Here is a 12,479-nt window from a genome sequence, read left to right as displayed (position 1 = left end):
TCGATTCTTACTTATTTGATTTTTATTTATCTTTATTATATTTATTTATTTTCTTCTGAGTGCCAGGCTGCCCATGTGAGGTTTTCATACGAAGAAGAACCCCGGGGTTCTGGTGTGGGCTATCGTAGGCACCTCTGTCTGGATGAACTAGTGTTCCTGCTCGCCAGGGCCCTAAAGTATGGGAAACTCTTGGGGCCACATCTTTCCCCAGGACCAGAAAAGAACGTCTTGAGAAAGCCCGCAGAGGGGGCTGGAGAGGTGACTAAGCAGTTAAGAGGAGCCGCTGTTCCTGCAGAGGGCCTGGGCTCCATTTCCAGTACCCACAAGGCAGCTCAGCACCATCCTTACCTTCAGTTCCAGGGAATGGCCCCCTCTTCTGGCCTCTGTGGGAACTGGGTGGGCACACCGCGTCTCTGTAGGCGAAACACTCACATCTGCAAAGTTCTCATTTTTAAAAGTCTCCATTAAGAGTTCAAGCGAGAACTTTAAGAGAGGAAATATGTTAAAGCTTCCTCTTCCTGCACCATACTTCTTTTTTTAAAAAAAAAAAAAAATTGAGAGACACATGCTCTGTACATAGAGCTGTTAACTGAGGAGAAAGATCCAGAAAGTATTTATTGGCACATTTTGAGCAAGGGAGGTGACAGCCAAGGAGAATGAGAATATAATGGGACCTGTAACGCGTGAGTTCGAGGTCCAGGATAAGTAAGAGCCTTCGCCTTTAGCATGGATTTTTAGTGTGGATATCTGCCCCAGCATCCTGCTCGCTTTGTCAATAAGCTCCCAGTCTAAGGAGAGTCTGGGCTGTGGCTAGGAGCATGTGGGGACAGGAAGTGACATTGTAGAGCCCTTCGCAGCGATCTGAGAGTAAGTGTGGAAATAGCAAGGAAGCCGTGTCCTTACCATTGGCGCTAGGAAGGGAGCCAAGAATATCATCAAGGCAGGCGTGCCAGCCTCCCTTGCGGTTCTTCGAGATCAAAGGAGACAACCTGGAGCCAGGGACTCCACCTTTTGGGTTTAGAATTATGGGTTGTGTGGTCTCAAAACACTGTTCTGATTTTAAGAGCATTTTTAGCAGCTGAATTATATCCTTGCCTATTGCCACTTCAAGTGGCAGCAAACAGCATGTCCTGATGACTTAATGAGTCTAATTTTTGGAAAACCACTAATGTTGCCCGCCCCGAGGGAGGTGGATGGTGTTTCCATTCTGTCTGCCTTGAAGCCACCCTGCCGAGGTCCCATGGTTACAGCTGTTTGTGTTGTTATTTATATACGCTTTAGGGTTTTTTTTTTTTTTTTTTTTTTTTTTTTTTTTTTTTTTTTTTTTTTCTGAAAAGGAAGACTTGAAAAATACTGTCAGGAGCCAAGTCTGTTGAAGAATTGTCTTGTGGGGTCAGTGAAGAAGATGCTGGGATGATAACTTTTACTCTGGAAAAATGGTGTTGTGTTACCCTCCTGTTACCTGTGGACACCTGAGCGTGTTCCTATGTGAGCACTGTGCCCATCAGTATGCCCTGGGGACCGTGCCAACGTTGTGGAGTCAGCAGGAGGGATGTCTGCTTGGGACCCCTCTGATGGCCAAGGGATGGCTACTTGCCAGACACTGGCAGGTTTAGAAACAGGAATCCTTGTTTCTAATTTGGAGCCTGGATGTGGTGCTTTGGTCGTGGGAAGCAGAGCTAAGAGCTAAACAGAGGCGGTGGTAGTGACACCAGCCCTTAGGGGGGTCACACTCCTGTTTACAGTGAGCCCCAGATCTGCTGCTCCTGTGAGCTGTTGACTGAGAACTCTTCTGATGTACATCTCAAGTGCGCCCCACCTCACATCGAGGATCTCTTGCAGCTAGCTTTAGGAAGCTGTTGTCTGGGTTCTCTCTCTTTTTTTTTTTTTTTTTTAATTACATATGCGTATCGGGGGAGGGGTACACTTGTCAAAGCACAGGAATGGAGGTCAGAGGGCAACCTGTGGGAACTGGTTCTCTCCTTCCACTATGTGGGTCCCAGTTTTGAACTCAAGTTGTGAAGTTTGGGGAAAAGTCCTTTTACAGCTCCCCCACCCCGACCACAGCCATCTTTCTGGTCCTGACTTCTGTGTTCTTAGTTGATTCCCTACCTCAGGTGTCAGTAACAGTCTGATAGGGGCTGGAAACAGTGCAGTACTTTCTTCAGCCACCTAAGATCTTTTGAGGGACTTCTACTTAGTCAAGCCAGAAGTTTTGACTTTGTCATAGAATTCTCAGGTAAATCAGTATGAAGCAGGATTAGAGCTTAGTAGAAAGAAAGAGATTTTAACATATGTGTCAGCACTGACGTTAACAGAGACATACTTTGGGAAAGGGTAACATGCACCTACATGTAGCGTAGGCTTCTCAAGAGAGTCACGTCTGAGTGGCTTTACAATGTGTGCTTTTGGTGGCTTCTGCAGTTGCATCTCAAAAGGTTGTGTCCTGAAGATGCTACGTCAGGGTCATATACAATGTAAGAATGTGTAATCAATAGAAAAAGAATAGTAATTGATTCAGACAGGTTTCAATGACAACAATTTACTATATATTTCCATTTAGGCCCTGATGGAAGTGAACATGGATTCTTTTATTCTAATCTCAATTACGAATATTTAATTCTACAATTACTCATTATATATCACACAGTATATATAAATACTTATGCATGCATGTATGTATGTGCGTATATATCTATGCTGCAGCAGAGTTCATGGGGTTTCATAAGTCTTGAGAACAGAGAAACTGATAAAAAGCAAAAATAAGTCTGTCAGTATAGTAACAAACCAGGGTGAAGTGCATCGGGCTATAAGAGAGTCAGGCTGCAAGGTCAGGATTGAGCCACGGGAATGAGGTGACATGAAGGCAGTGCCTAGTCCAGAGGAGTGGGCGTGGGGACAGATGGACTGTGCAGGTCCAGACAGGTGGACAGACAGACAGACAGACAGACAGACAAACAGACAGACAGCAATTCTAGTAGACCATGTCAATCTTGATCAAGCCAAGACAGAGTTCCTAGGAAGGTTAGAAAGTCTCTCAGTGCTTGATGCACACCAGGGGTCAGATGATTGTTCCTGGGGTCACCACCATGCTTGGTGTTCGCTCCTTCATGGGAGGGAGTTGCATCCTTCCACGGTTTGATGTATCCAGTAAGTCCTTGCATCATGTTTTCCTGATAAGATTTTTTTTTAATGTGCCTGTGTGCCCCTACAGTCCCAATTCACTGGTAAATTTATTGGGTGGTACCCTTTCTACTCAAAGTTTGTCGCTATCTAAATGTTATTTGAGATATCTCTATATGAAAGAAATATCGTCTCTCTGTTAGCACCATTCACAGAAAAAGGTGTAATGGTCCTGGAACTTTTGATTCTCATCTAGTACGAGACTTGGGCCAGACTCTGGGGTGAGGGGCTCTTTTCCCTTTCCATCCCACTTCAGGCTGCTGATGGGATATGCTGGCTGAGGAGTAGCTTCTGTCTTTTAAGTCCAAACTGATAGTCCCAGAAGAGAACACAGGCAGACTGACAGGAGCCTCAGGTATGGGTCTGTGTGGCTACTTCCCATATAGCCAAGCAGCCCTCCTTACATTAGCAGGTCTTTAGACTGGCACCCTAAGCCCTGCACTGGGCCACGCGTACCAGTGACTTGCAGAAGTGAGCCATAGCAGGTGCTTCTCGACCTGATGCTGAGTCCCCATCTGTGGTCTGAAAGCCACAGTCATGGGATCTAGGTTAGCACTGGGTCAGCATCCACCGTGTGGATGGCAATGATGTGCCCACCACAGCAAAAACAGTCACCTCTGCCAGTCCAAGTCTCAAAGAACTTTTCTATATAAAGTTCCAGGGAAGGCTGGTGAGATGGCTCAGCAGTTAAGATCACCGACTGCTCTTCTAGAGGTCATGAGTTCAAATCCCAGCAACCACATGGTGGCTCACAGCCACCCGTAATGAGATCTGATGCCCTCATTTGGGTGTCTGAAGACAGCTAAAGTGTACTTTGGGACAGAGTGAGCGGGGGCTAAAGGGCCTGGAGTAAGCAGGGACCAGAGCAAGTGGGGGCCAGAGTGAATAGGGCCTGGAACAAGCAGGGCCCGGAGCAAGAGGGAGAAAGGAAGGGGGAAAAAAGTTCCAAGGAGTGTGAGCTAAGAGGGGCATGTGTACAAAGAAAACGTGCTTGCTTGTGTGTGTGTGTGTGTGTGTGTGTGTGTGTGTGTGTGTGTGTGTGTAGGGATGGCTGGAACAATAAACTACCGGGTGGGGGTGACAGATGGGGACACACTGCTGGAGGAGAGACGGCTAGGGAGAACATTGTTCTAAAGTAGCACCTGTAGGAATGAATAGTGTGGCCATTTAAATGGACAGTTTGGTGAATGAACTAAGTTGCTCGGAGACATAGCTGAAGAGGAAACTGAAGTTTGAAATAGAAGGAAACGGGAAGTGCAAGCAGTTTAGAGAAGTGGGGACCGATGCTGCGATGCTGCGACAGGGCCAGCTCACTAGGGCACACAGTAGCCAGATCTGAAAGGGGTCAGTCCTACTCTGATTCTGTGTGGCCTTGGAGGAGGGGGCAGAACCCAGCAGCAGATGTTGAGGCGAGAGATGGGAGGGGGCAGACCCATTGGCAAATGAGGTGAGTAGTGGGATGGAGCAAGTGCGGCCCACTGGTCCAGACTGAGACCCTATAGCTAGCTCCCACCCTTCCCATAGTGTGGCTGCTGCTCTACAGACCTTCCGACAGCGTCCTGGCATCCATCTGAAGGAACAGGTCCTCCGTGGCTCCCCAGGGCCCTCCAGCAGCAGCATCACCCTTTAGATTAGATACAGATCTGGCAACATTGTTGCAGGAACCGAAGACTCACATAACTGCAAGTCTGAACTGGAAAGTGTGGAAGACTGTGTGCACACACAGCCTGGCAGAGCTGGTGAGAGCTGCAGGAGCCGAACATGGTCCCTAGGGAGAGGCAGTCACAAAGTATATTCACCGTGGGTCCTGCTGTGTGCCTGGGTCTCAACGAGAGCCACTCAGAATGGGAGAAGATAGAGCTGAGTTTCTTTGCCCCCTCCCCCACTTGCATGGATGCTTTCTCAGAGTACACATTGTGTGTCTGTCCCGTGTATGGATGAGACCTGATAGGCCCTAGTTCATGCTCACATCACTGAGTCGGTGTAGCTGAGAGAGTGCCCTCCTCTCTGTCCCGTTTCTCCACCATCAACCCTTGGAGGGGCACACTGGGGAGAGCAAGCCCCACTGGCTCCAGCCCTCTCCAATGAAAGTGATATTGTCAAAGGTTATGTCCCACCAGAAAGAGATACTTCTAATCCTGAAAACAAAGTCTTAGTTACTATTTATTTCTGTGAAGAGACATCACGACCAAGGCAACTCTTATAATAGAAAGCATTTATCATGGTGGAAAGCAGAAAGACATGTCTGGAGTACCACCTGAGAGCTTTACATCCTGATTCACAGGCAGCAGCAGGCAGAGAAAGAGAGAGAGGGAAGAGAGGGAGAAGGAGAGGGAGAGGGAGAGGGAGGGGGGAAGGGGAGGGGAGGAGAGGGAGGGGGGAGGGGGAGGGGGAGGGGGAGAGGGAGAGGGAGGGGGGAAGGGGAGGGGAGGAGAGGGAGGAGGGAGGGGGAGGGGGAGGGGGAGAGGGAGAGGGAGAGGGAGAGGGAGAGGGAGAGGGAGAGGGAGAGGGAGAGGGAGAGGGAGAGGGAGAGGGAGAGGGAGAGGGAGAGGGAGGGAGAGGGTTAGGGGGAGGCTTTTGAAACTTCAAAGCCCAGTGACACACTTCCTCTAAGGAGGACACACCTCCTAATCCTTCTCAAACAGCCGCACTCCCTGGTGACTAAGCATTCAAAATTGTGAGCCTGTGGGAGTCGTTCTTACTCAAAGCACCACAGACCTTCCTCCCTCCCTCCTGACCTAGGAGAGCCTCCTTAGTGCCCCTGAACTTCTCATTCACTTAAGTGCCCATGACCCTAGTCTGCATGGCTGAAAAGCAGCCCAAGGTTGTATCTGCAGGCAGCTCAGGGCTTCCACTTTTAAAATTCCCAGAACGCTCTGCACTAGAAAGAAATAACTAGAAGGAAGGAGGGGCTTGTAGAGGGAGTTACTGTCTGAGCAGTAAAGGAATGTGTTGCTGTCACACAGAATGGCCATTCCAAAGGATAAGCTCCTAAATAACCACAAGAAAATCCTGTCAGGAGTGGTACCTTCACTTCCTGGAGTTAGGCAATGGGAAGCATTGGCTGGGAGGAGCAGTACCCTCTCAAGGCAGTTACAGTTGTTGCTATAGTGCTGGCAGCTCTGGCTGTAGCAGTGAGGTGTCCAGGGCAGGGTACCAGGGAGTTAAGAAAGGCTACTGGGTAGCAGGGGTCTGCGAGACCCTATGAGTCTCGGCAGTGGTAATGGCAGAAGCTCCTGGAGACTCTGGTAGTCGATGGTTCCTAGTGCAAGAGGCTGACGTGTCAGGAGAGCTGGAGTCAGGGTTGCACGTGGCGTAGAAAGGCCTTTGCCTGCCGTGCCTTCTCCCTTCTGTGTCTTCTTCATTCTGGGTTCTGGAGAAGGGTTGTGCACGTAAAGACGTCTAAGACGATCCTGTGCTAAGGCAGTGTCTGTTTTCTTAATCTTGGAATGGTTTGGGTCTCTGGTATCCTGATGGGAGTTACTCTCATTAAAAGCCAGTTACCAATTGGCTGTGCCGTCTCTCCAAGGGTCCGGCCCACTTGGAAATTCCTGGGTCTTTTGGTCAGAGCCTAAGAATTCCCTGCATTTATAATGACCCCAAGGGACTTCTCCAGTCCAGGGTGGGCCTTTAACACCCCAGAAAGCCACTGTGCATTCCCATGTGGGTGTGGCCACCAAGCCCCTTACTCCTGATCCCTTGTTTTAGCCCCCTTTCAGCTACAACACCCACGGCTAACTTGTCCCAATCCCTGCTGAGCACTTTCCTAGCCAGGAGCACACCTGTGTCAGAGTGTGGGGTTCCTTCTGCATTGTGGACAGCAGCTGGCTGAAACACAGGCTTGTCCCTGTCACCAGTACTCTAAGTAGCTCCTACATTCCTCTTTCCAGTCATCCAGGCCAAGTTGGGGCTTATCATCATGTGTCACTGATGGGTACCTCCTGGTCCCCAGGAAGCTGCAGGGAGGCACTGTGGAGCGTGGGCCCAGCACTGACCCTCTTTCTTTGTACTGGGCACCCCTGTTCTTTTGGAGAACTGTGGAATGCCTCTCCAAGGCCTGCAGGTCCCTCTTACGCTTTTGTCTGCTCCCTATGACATGGGCTTGAAACATTTTGGTCCCACAGCTGGCCTGGTGTCTGACTTTGAGGATTTTCCTAGGAATCTTGTGACAGCACCAAGTTCCTATGGACTTGTGCAGGCACAAGGGGAGTCTAAGAGAAAAGAGGTATGGGAACAAAAGGCTTGGTTTATCCCAGTACCTGCCTGATGCCCAAGACTCCAGGCGGCACAGGTGGCAGGTGCTTCCTGGTCCTAGAAGACAGGTCCAGGCAGGAACCCAGCTCACATTTCTCATCCCCCTGCCTCATGCCGTGAGTCGTGAGCCACCCCATCTGTTCTTCTCACCAGCTCCGTGTTTAGTTTGAAAATGTGCAGATCTGTGTGCCAGAGTTTCTAGATAAACAATCCCCGCCCGTGTCTTGACTACTCGTAGGTACCCTGCAGCCAGTGCGCTGCAGGCTTCCTGCCAAAACCCTGGGGTGTTAGGCTGTCACATACGGGGCTCCAGGCCAGGAAGTTAGCCTGGTATAGACGCACCATGACCTGACCTCAGGGTCACTCTGTTCCCAGTCTCCTGTGCAGATGTGTGAATGGTCTGAGAACCCCCAGTGGAGTTTTTCCATTTCTTACTGGATGACATTGTGGTCAGTCTTCTATCTCTGGTGCTCCTCTTCCTCTCTGGACTGTCCTGGTAGCAGTTCTCCAGGGTTTCAGGCTCAACACCAGTGGTTAAATCTGGACTGCCCTGTCATCCTGGTACCTTTGATACAAGTTCCCAGGAGCTTTAAGAATCCCAGTCCAGGAGACTTAAGAGGCAGATTTGGGGGAAAACAGAAAGGCTTCCCGCAGGCCTGAACCACTTTGTTACCTGAGGTATTTCTTGAACTGACTGCTGCCCTCACAAGACCCTCTGTGCCCTGCAGCTGGGGACATCTGATATACTGTTGGCTTTAATGAAAGTTTAATCTAGCTTTTAATTAGTGATTAGCCCAGCACCTATTTCATAGCTGAACATTCAGCCATTGAGAAACTTCATAGAGAGCTGTTTCCAGCCCTTGGGGCTACCAGCTGTCTTAGAGCCTGAGAGTCACATGGCTTCTGCCCTAGGTCCTCTTGGAGACTGGCCTTGTCCCAGCCTCCTCAGACTGGGGCACAGAGACTAGGCATGTGGAGACCCACCCAGATTCCTTTAATCTTCCCCACAGCCTCTAGAGTCCCCATCCCAAGCTCTCCATCTGAGGTTGGGAAATAGGTCCAGAAACTTGCTTCAGGCAGGACACTGGGGACCCAGCTCTATCATTTCACATGACCAATGTCGCTTGTCACGAGGTGCACACGGCAAGCAGCAAACAGCTGGGATGGGGTGGGGCGGCATAGATGTCGGGAAATGACTCAAGGAGGACTTGGTGGTTTCTCTGCAGGTCCCGGGGCGGGCGAGGCTTATGTGCACCCTGTGCCCAGTCCTGTGGGCAGTGGGAGGGAGAGGAGAGGCTGGCGGGACTGTGAGAGAAAAGATTCAGAGGGCTCATGGAGGAGGGGCAGGGGAGAAAGGGGGGGGGGAGGAGAAATTAAGGAGAGGAGGAGCTTTCAGAGGGTTCCTGCCAGAGGCTGCACTTGGAGATAATGGCCCCTTGTCAGCTTTTCTTGTTCTTGATGAAAGTTCCTTGATTCTGTGAAACTCCTTTGAGCCTCTGGCTTCATCCTTTTTGATGAGGTAAAGGACAGTGTGTCTATCACTCTGGTGGCCTCAAGGCAGGAGTTGCTGGCTAGATTAATTTCTTCTTGTCAAACAGCAAAGAAGAGAGAGGGCCCCAGCCCTTCCCCGTGGGTCTTTTCTTTATTGGGAAAGAGGTTTCTGGAGCCCTTGGGCTGGGATGGGGGCTTCCTGGCTTGCAGTCCATGCCTCTCCACACAGGCTGTGGCCTGGACAAAGGCAGCCTGTGTGGACACAACTGTGGCTAAGCAGTGCCTGGGAAGGGAAGCACTCTCACTGTGGGCCCCTTTGAGGGCCACAGAAAGGAGGCTTTGTCCACAGGGAGGCCCCGGGAGGGGGTGGGAGAAGACTTCTTCCCCGTGTTTAGCCTGCTTCCTTTTTCTTTTGAAAATATGTTTTAAACTCTGATGCCCAGGAAGGGACACAAGCCGACTCCCATTGATGAGAGAATCCAGTGCACAGGGTGTTGAGGTCCTGGGGCTACATGCTCAGTTCTTCCTGCTTCTAGCCTGGTCCTTAACTTCTGACCCAGGAGGAAAGTTGGCATGTAACTCGCCACAGCCTAGGTGTCTCTGACTCACCCGGAGGTCCTTGCTGGGGGGTACTCCTGAAGGTCTCTGTCATAAGCATTACGCAATTACAGTTGGGGCAGCCATGGCTCAGGACATAAGGTCTTCAGTCCTGCTGCTGAAGCTATTCAGAGCTGGGGGGTGAAGGATGTCAAGTCAGCCACTACTAAGAAAGCTGTCTACAGATATGGGGTGTTTTTCCTTTTGCAAGGGTTTCTCATATGCTCTAAGTTATTGGAACACAGATTCGAATGTTCCTAGTGGGTCAATATCCTGAGAGAGAGAAGTTACTAACGGACGCAGGCCAAAGTCATTAAGAAAAGTGAAGTTTCAAAAGCTCATAAATACATGGAAGCATCTTAAACACATCTGCAACTTAAACATTCTAAAATAAATAGTCTCTTCACTTTTTAAAAAATGCTATCAATTGAGCAGATTTATTTTTGGTGTTTGGAGATGAACATGCACAGGGTCAGAGCCACACTCGTGTGCGAGCCCACTCTTAACTGGGTTGGTTTGAGCTGGCTTCGTGAGGTGTGAGCTGTCTCATAGTCTCTGCTTCTAGAGCTTTAGAGCATTCTGCACCGAGACTCCCACCTCAGAGTGGTTCTGTGGGGACAGACAGGGGACCGACAGAGGCCATGCAGATCCACCGAGCATTCACTGTGACACTGCTCCTAGCTGTGAAAGTTGGGGAAAGCTAATAGTAAGGAAATCTGGTGGTTGTGTTTGGTGGCCAGGGGACACTTGGCTCCTGGTGGTATGTTTGCTTCTCCTGGAAGTGGCTGTAAGCACGGTGCTAAGGAAAAGCAGACTGTGTCAGAATGTGTATGGAGTTCCCACTTTCCCTTGAAAACCCATCTGTAACCATTTCTATTTTTTTGTCTGTGTATATTTAAGGCGACGTGTTCTAGGAGGACTTACCCCAGAACGTTGATTCTAGCTTCCAGTTTTCCGACATCTGGCTAGAATTTTGTTCTAAAAGTAGCTTTATTGAGATATATAATTGACAGTTCATATCATTCAGCCATTTAAAATCACAACTCCTTGGCCCCGGAGGCATGTCCAGCCACCACCACAGTCACTTTTAGAACATTGCGTTTTACTAAAAGTTGGTCCTGTCACCGTCACCGTCACCGTCACCGTATGCCTCATACTGCCTGACCCCAGGCACCTCAGCAGTCTATGTGTGTGGGGAGGGGATTCCTCATCTCACCTGCCTCTGCCTCCTGAGTGCTAGGATTAAAGGCGTGAGCTATCATAATAGACCAGGCCTTAAAAATAAATGTTTTTTAACAGTATAGCCTCAGTAGATTTTTCATTCTTTTTAAATTTTATTTTTAATTTAATTCTATTTCTTATTTTAAAAAAAATGAGTTTTTAATGTTTGTTAAAATGGAAGAAAATATTTGTTCCCATGAATGTCTCCTGTTTTAAAAGGCTCCCAAACTCAACGTGTATAAAGGAGTGAAATATGGGAAATTCTCCAGATTTGCATATAAATCATATCATGAATCAATTTGTCGCCCCCAAAATGCTTTCCTGGATATGTGCTGAAGAGAGGCTCGCATCTGGCCCGGTTTGGCTCCAGTCCCTATCATTCAGCCTGAAGTCCTTGCTGCCCACACTGTGACCTGCCTCTCAGCCAGAGGGGGTGTGACTGGGCCACCTTTCCTGTGCCTGGTGACTGCGGCATGCCACGTGTAGAGGCCTCTGCGCTTCTCTCAGTGATGTCCCATGCTCGCTGAGGAGAGTGCTGGTGCTGGTCTCGTGCCACCTTCAGCAAAGACCAGAGAATCTAGGTCCCCTCTCTGTGACAGGAAGGAGACTTGCTGGAAAACTTAGAGCTGGTAAGGTCAGATCCGCTAGTCCTGCCTTCTCTGTTTCTGAAGCAGAGGCAGGGCTGTGGTGTGTGGCGCCGTGTCTAAAGCAAAGTCCATCCCACCAGTAGCCCAAGCGAGCCTCTGTTTCCTGTCCCATAGATCAGCCTGAGATTTTTCTCAGGTGCTGGCCTAAAAGGACAGGGCGGTCAAGGACAAGGGCTCCTCTGCGTGTCCATTGCTTCTACATTCTCTGTTGAGTCTGGTGGCCGCAGGTTATGTGTGGCCGTTAAGCAGCCAGGAACTGAATTCTAAATGTAACAATTGAAACCACTTTAGACTTGAGCGGCAGCAGCCTGTCAGTTGTCTTTACAGACTATCTGACATACATGGGGTGGACTGTAAAGACTGGGTAGTGTCCCCAGGCAGCAGAGGTGTCATGGTGGGACAAACTGTGCATGATGTATATGTGGGAATCCATGTGTGTGGTCTGTACCTCTATCCAAGGTGTCATTGTGGCCTTACTAATCCTTCCTTCCTTCCTTCCTTCCTTTCTCCCTCCCTCCCTCCCTCCCTCCCTCCCTCCCTCCCTCCCTCTACACCTTCCAGCCTTTTGACAGTGCCTTGTCGTGTAGCCCAGGTTGGCCTGATACCAATAATCCTTAGACCCCCAAGTAGTGGGGATTACAGGCAAAAGTCACGATGCCCAGCTCTCTTTATTCCATAGCCAAAAGGTCCCGCTTCTAAACACCATAGTTAGATTACATTCCTCTTAATACTTCATAATAGCAACGAATCTGCAGTACACGGAGTTCCAGGAACACTCAATCCAGATGCTTTGGAAATCTCAAGTTGATGGTTGCACAAGAGAGTGGCTGGGAGTCCAGTTTGTGAATAGATTGCCAGGCTGGGGTGCAAAGGAGCTGGGCAGTTGGCTGCGTTTATATTTGTTTTCCCATTTACACTTTCCCATTTATATGTCCCGTCTGGCATGTGGATAGCAACACTGGTTTGTAGCAGTCCTGATGATCAGACGTGGCTCAGGGCCTGGGTCTTCTTAGTAACGCTCACGGCGGTTCCATTGCCAGATGTCACTGTGGGCACTTTGTTTCTAAGAGCTGACCCACCTGTCCT

The 12,479-nt window shown here is 49.5% G+C and overlaps 1 protein-coding gene across 1 annotated transcript in view; it reads left to right on the top strand.

The window, feature by feature from the left end:
- Rasa3 (RAS p21 protein activator 3) overlaps positions 1-12,479 on the top strand; it is a 112,529-nt gene that overhangs the window by 47,489 nt on the left and 52,561 nt on the right. The gene's annotated exons all lie outside the window — the stretch shown is intronic.

Source organism: Arvicanthis niloticus, chromosome 16, assembly GCF_011762505.2.
Source record: "Arvicanthis niloticus isolate mArvNil1 chromosome 16, mArvNil1.pat.X, whole genome shotgun sequence".
Classification (NCBI taxonomy): Eukaryota; Metazoa; Chordata; class Mammalia; order Rodentia; family Muridae; genus Arvicanthis; species Arvicanthis niloticus.
The sequence above is the reverse complement of the archived record's forward strand: the minus strand, read 5'-3'. Positions and strand labels throughout refer to the sequence as shown.